General features: G+C 41.5%; 1 protein-coding gene across 5 annotated transcripts in view; it reads right to left on the reverse strand.

Moving 5' to 3' along the window:
- LOC108162656 overlaps positions 1-3,495 on the reverse strand; it is a 51,171-nt gene extending 47,676 nt beyond the window's left edge. For 2 of the 5 annotated variants that reach the window (XM_033392535.1, XM_033392534.1), the window contains exon 1: positions 1,862-3,492. The gene's annotated coding sequence lies outside the window, so the exon portion shown is untranslated. Of the gene's footprint in view, positions 1-1,861 lie in introns of all 5 variants that reach the window. The other 3 variants (XM_033392532.1, XM_033392533.1, XM_033392537.1) reach the window with 3 other exon arrangements.
- Positions 3,496-6,518: the final 3,023 nt, after the last annotated feature.

Raw genomic sequence — 6,518 nt, forward strand, 5'->3', positions numbered from 1 at the left:
AACTACATTTATATTTTGAGTGGCACATGGGGGATTCCCCCTTTCTAGTTTCCGCAATTTATTTGTCAATATTTCAATATTTTCTTCAAGTTTGCCTTTCCCCCGCCCCCAAACCGATTCGTTTTCCATAATTTATTGGCCATAATTATTGGCCAGACATTTTCTGCGGCCAAGCCCAAAGGGGGAGGGGTGTGGCATGCTTCTTCTATATTGATGAGAAAATTCGTTTTTATTGTCATTATTTATGAAGAAAAATTAGGAAAAAACTCCACTCAGAGCCTGCATTTGTTGAATAATTAAAAGATCTTTTGGGTTACTAAAAGTTCTAGGGAATCCTCAGATGGAAGTCTTCCGGAATTTCATGGCTTCTACATTCTTAAGAGGTTATTTTTTAGAGAGAGAGATGGAGCTTTAATCGAAGAGAACCTATTTCCAATAATAATAAATTCATAATAATAAATCATATTTTGGGAAAAAAGCCCCTCAAATTTCTTCCTAAATCTTTTGGATTCTTCTTCTGTTTTTCATCTGGTACTTTCCTTTTTGAAAGCTGTACAGCTTCCACACAGAATTTCTTATCAAAAAGAAACCCAAGAAGAACCCAAAGCAGAAACAGAATGAATGTGAGGTTAAGGGACACTCCGTAATATTTCGGCAAACACCGAGAGGAGAATGCAGTGATAAAGACACAGTGTCACTGAACTCTCTCTCTTTCTCTTTCTCCATTCTCTACGCTCTCTTATCAACGTTGTTCTTTTTGCCAAAAAAGAAGAATGTGTATCTGTATCTGGATCTGTGTCTGTGTCTGGGCTTTAGTTGAGCAACAAATGATTGACAAATCGTGGGAAACAACAGGCAAGACTGATTGATGTACGGGAGTGCATCTGTATCTATATCTATATCCATATCTATATCTAAGGAGGAAGGGCACAAGTTCGTTTACCTATGGCACGAGTAAGTATCTCTATCTATATTTTCGGGGAGGGTAAACGATCTGATGTGAATAAACCCATTTCTCGCTGCTGCACTCTCAAGGGGTTCTACCGTTCCACCCATCATTTACGTTGATGTATTACCCAGAGAGAGAGAGACGTCTCCGAAAACAGATTTGCTAATTAAATATCATACGTATATGTGTGCATCTTCAGAAATTAATTAAGGAATTGTCACATCAATCAGGCTACAAATTATGGCTTTCTCCGTCTCTTTCTTTTCTCTGTGTGCTACAAAGGAATTTTTAAATAAACAAATAAAATGCAGAAAATAGATTTATGTCCCCGAGCCCGAGTGCAGGGAAATTTATGACAGATGTAAAAAAATGTCAGCATTTTCTGAAGCTCTTTTTTATGGCTCTTTTTTTTATGAATGAGCGACAGCGACAGCGACTGACCATATCCATGGCCCTGGCTGACAGACAGTTCTACAAGTACTCATACACGTACTCAAGAAGGAAAAACCCCTCAAAGAAATATCAGAAAATAGGAAAAACAGAAATGAGAAAAGTTGCAGGCTTTTTTTGTTCTGGTTGATGATCCTTGGATCTTCCGGTAATGAGATATCCACTCGGCGTACACCATAAACACACATAGATATATGTATTTATATCTGATATAAATTATGCTTCTGATTTCGTGTGCTCCAGGTGTTTCGTGTGGTTTCCATCTGGAGTGCAATTCTTTTGAAATTTCCTGGAAATTCTACCCAAAAGTATGGCCCTCTCGAGTACTCGAGGGCCTATCAATAGCCAATGCCAGTTGTGGGAGTATAGATTCCCATTAAATCGGTATTTGCAGGAAAGGAATTTCCAGGCAGATTGATAATTCCCGGACATGTACACGTATGTTTTTGGTTTTGTACTCACCTTTTATAAAATGTATATCCCGTTTTCTTAGGCATCTGGTGCTTCAATATATTCAATATGTATAAATTTCATTCGCTGGAGTATCCGGAGGGGGGACTCGGGGCTGTGTTGAAGTATTCCAAAATGCAAAAACTTTTCGCGGATAATCCAAGAGTTGTTTCGTATTAAAATAGTTGTTCCTTTTAACACTTTAATGCGGAACCAAATAAAATTCACGCTCTTCTTTTCTTCTTCTTTGTTTATTTCTGGCTTACGAAAATTGTTATAAAAATGCACGCAAATTTCTGCAAAACTCAGAAAATCAAAAAAAAACTTCACTTTTATTTTTGAAAATTCTTAAATATAGAATCTTCTTGCCAGAAATTTGTTTGTCCCTTAAATCAGGAATCTGTTTAGCCCGATTTTTTGTTTGGGAGAAATACAAAATTGTTGTTGTTGTTACAATATTTATATGTTGTTTTTGTTGTTTTCCACTACACTTTTGGCACTTTTTGTTGGCCTTTTCTTTCTCTAAGAATATTTATATATTCCATTATTTAAGTTGCAGTTTTGTTGTTGTTGTTGTTGCAGTGTGTAAAAATGTATTAGCAAATTTTTTTGATTTAGTTGCTGTTTTAGTAACTATTTTAAGAACTCCTTTTCACTTTTTGTTGGAAAATGCCGCCACACCACACGCGTTTTTTCTTAAGGTTTTTCCTCTTTCTTTGACACTTTTTTGTTGTTTTGTTTTGTTTTGTTTTTTGGCACTTTTCGAAGTTTTTACCCTTTTGGTTTTTATTTCGGAAAACTCGTCGGCATTTTCTCTGTATATTTTGTAGTTGTTGTGTTTGCTCGATTTATCTCTTATTTCTGTTATTTTTGTGTGTCTATTTTTAGCGGTAAAAATATTCTGCGGTCAGCATTTTAAAAATAAACAAAAGAGTAGGAAAGAGAAGAGATGCCGTTGCACTTATGCCGCTGCTGCTCGTGGGATGTTAGATGTTGTATGTTGGATGCTGCTGGTGTCCGCGTAGAACCGCATGCGCTGCCTGCTGATAATGAAGACAGCAATAGCAACAGAGCGACAAAGAGCGAGGGAGAGGCGGAGGCGGTGGCAGAGGCAGAGGCAGAGCAAGAGCGAGCGACAGCGATAGCGATTTGTGTGTTTCTTTTTCGACTGAATTTGATTACGTTTCACACTTAACTTGTGTCTCGATTCGAATTGTGTTTCAATTACAAGTGTTCTTCGGCAGCTTCTTCGGCCGCTGTTGCAGTTGTCCAATTACCCGCTCCGGCGTTCTAGTCACTTCGATGAACATCTTGTAACTATTTTCGAAAAGCGCACGAACGCAACTGCAGAGCAGAGTCCGACCAGCAGCAGCAGCAGCAGCAACAGCAGCAGAGGCCCACAAACGAAACCGAAACCGAAAGCAGAGACCAAGAACAAACACCACAAAAGAGAGCCAACGAGTTGGGGGAGCACAAGCGAGTGACTGTGTCTCACTGTATGAGTGTGTCCAAGAGAGAGTTTCACTGTTGTATGCGATTCCGAACAAACCTCTTAAGAGAGCCGCGCGATGGCGAACATTTCTGCCTGTGCGTTAAAGAAAAAACGAAGCGTAGCATCCGCGGTGCTGCGTTCGTGTTGGCTCTTGAAGAACTGAACGCAGCCACAACCAGCCGACCAGCCGACCAGCAGACAGCAGCCAGCAACTGGCCCGAAGCCCACACTCTGTAACACGAGCGAAGCTTCGTGCGCGCGGACGAAGAGCAGCAGCCAGCAGCACAAAAAGACGATTACTTAAGCAGTGACTAACTAGCAGAGCGCGAGGGAAGGGTGGGGAGGGGACAAAGAGAGCAGCAGAGTGAGAGAGCGGCAAGCCAAGCCCCGCATTTCTGGCTGCTGGCTGCAGTTACTACTGTCTCTGCTGTTAGACCCAACAGAGCAATGTTAACACTTGTTTTTTTGTACGCTTGCGGTGGGGGGAGGGGGCCGGCAGATATTCTGACCAGATGTTTGTAAAGCAGATGCTTTGTCGACCCCAAAAATGGGTGTTTATGGCTGATCAGCAGCAGCAGAACCCAAATTATGAGAGATCGTATTAGTATATTGTGTGGTTCCCATGGAAACTAGTCCCCAAGAGTATCCAGCTGTCGGCACACTTTTCCTTCAATGAAGCCATATGCTAACAGATTTCATGGCTAAATGACCAATCTAATTGTCCAAAAGAAGCCACACAACTAATAATAATAATAATCACGGGAAGCCCATGGGCCAGCCCAAACACAGGACTGCAAAAGCAATCCATTATCAAAAAGTTTTCCGTTCGGATCTGCTCATTTAAGTCCAGGAACTTATTGGTACAACAATGGACCGTAAGTACAATAAGCGCTTATTAAATGCCTCGAATGCGAATCAACTTTCAGCTAAATGGAAACTGGCGGGGGACGGGGATGCCAACGCGGAAAAACAATGAAAATGCCATGGCCGGAAATTCACGCAACGGAAGCGGAGTGGGAAACGAAAGGAAAGGAAAAGAAAAGGAGTCTTTGGAGGAAAGGAGCAGCAGCAAGACGACGCTGCCAATGCCACTTGGGAACGTCAGTCACCCACAAGATTTGCTCAAGTCACCACCGCCCACCGCCCAGCCCCCCTACCCCCATACCAAATCCTATTCCCAGTTCCAGTTTCAGTTTCCCATCATGCTATACAATCTTTAGCAGCTGCTACTCCATGAGGTCGCTGTTCGCTCTGCATCCTTCTTTTCCACTACTCTTTCTAGCTCCTTGGGGTTGGATACCCTGTAAGGGTAGGGTGTTATAATTATAGGCACACGATTGTCATGCCAGAGGGTTAGGTATTCCGATAGCCGTCACTCGAATCGAGACTTTCGCATTCATCTTTTTGGCTAGCCAAAAATTTTGCATGCCATGGCAGAAACAAAGCCAGCGCAAAATGTTTGGCCGCCTGGGAACAGAAAAGACTTGAAGAAGTACAGGCCAGGGAGCCAGGGAGCCTGGGAGCCAGGGAGCCAGTGAGAACACTGCGAAGGAATGAGCAATAGAGCACAGAGAGGGGGTGGGGCGAACAGGAGCGAAAAGAAAGAGGAAGCCTGATTGGGTTTCCATTGAAAACTTTATGTTTCGGCCGCAGGAATTACCCAAAAACTTGAAGCCTGTCATTCCAAAGAATGTGCTCTTAAGAATTTTTTTGGTTGGTTAAGAATTTGGAATACCTTCAAATGCGAGAGAGCTCAAAACTGATATTCCTGGGCATAAATCAAAGGCAACCAATCTACGGGGTCTGGATCTCGGGGATTGATTAATGAGATGCGCAGCACTTAGCACGTGCTCTCGGTCCGTCCGGGGACATTGGGGAGTCACTCCGTCAGTCAGGTACAAGGACACGGATACGGATGGAGACACGAGCGCACAGGCGATTCCTTGGACACAGTTCCCAAAAAGTTATTTATGACCGACGGGCGAATGCAATTTGTTGTGGTCAACAAATCGCTACACAAATTTCTGTTCTGTTCGTTTTGGCTTGTTTTTTTGCACAAAAATGAGCAAGATCATTAGAGATGTGATGTGTGGGTGGGGGGGATTGGGGAAATGGAGAATTGAGGATTGGGATTGAGGTTGGGTGGAATGAGACACAAGTTTATTAGTCACGTTCGAGGAATGCGAGTGGCCATCGCCACCAAAAGGTGAGGCTCCCAAAAATATTCATACTCGTATTCGTATCAAAAGCATCCAAAGACTCTCTGCTAAAAGCGGCCAAAGAAACGAGCTTAAGCCAAATGGCGTTAATCCATGAATTATTGCCTAAAAGCATGCCAAAGCGCATTAAAGTCGAGAGGTGACAGCGCGAAGAAGGCGACACTGGAGTGGAGCTGGACGGCGGAGGGGAGGAGCAGGAGGAGGCCGGATCGGGCAGGTAGCCAAGGGACAAGGCAGCGGACAAGATATCAATTGTATTAGACAAAAACAAGAGGTGCGGAATACCCTCTCCAAGGGCTGAGATTTTCAACGCAACTCATCGAATATGGAATAAAGATGTGCTGGTTATGGGGGAGGTGGGCTGTCCAAGGATGTTTGGGGAATAAATAGTTTGAGAAGCTAGGAAAGAGTGGACTAGTTTGGATGGGATGAGTGGAATGGTATTATCCTTGTAGAAGTTTTAGAGCAAAAACTCTGCTTGGAATAGATTGTTCTCGTAGGAGGGTAGATATTGTAGATAGTCGTGTATAAGGAAAAATATCTAAAGAATATGAAAACGTATCGAAAGATAACACTGTGCTACAAAATCGCTCTTTTCTTACACTATATAAATGGACCTATTTTCTCTGATAAAATTGGGGCTCCAAAAATATAGTATTATGGTTGTTTTTAAGGTTCAAGTTTTTTAAAGTTTGAGTTAAAAATTTTGTAAAAATATATATGTTTATTTTTTTAATTTTATAAGGAACTTTTTTTTTTTTTTTAGGAATATTAAATCTATGATCTATTAAATATATTTTTCAGGAATTTTTCAAGCTTGAAAATCTAATAAAATCAAATGTTTTCAAATCAAAAATTTACAAATTGTTGTTGAATGTTTTTTTTTCTTGAATTGTTTCTTGTAAATACTTGGCTTAAAAAAGGGAAGATCTGCAAACTGAAATTTACACCAGGTGAC

Source organism: Drosophila miranda, chromosome 4 (genome assembly GCF_003369915.1).
Source record: "Drosophila miranda strain MSH22 chromosome 4, D.miranda_PacBio2.1, whole genome shotgun sequence".
Classification (NCBI taxonomy): Eukaryota; Metazoa; Arthropoda; class Insecta; order Diptera; family Drosophilidae; genus Drosophila; species Drosophila miranda.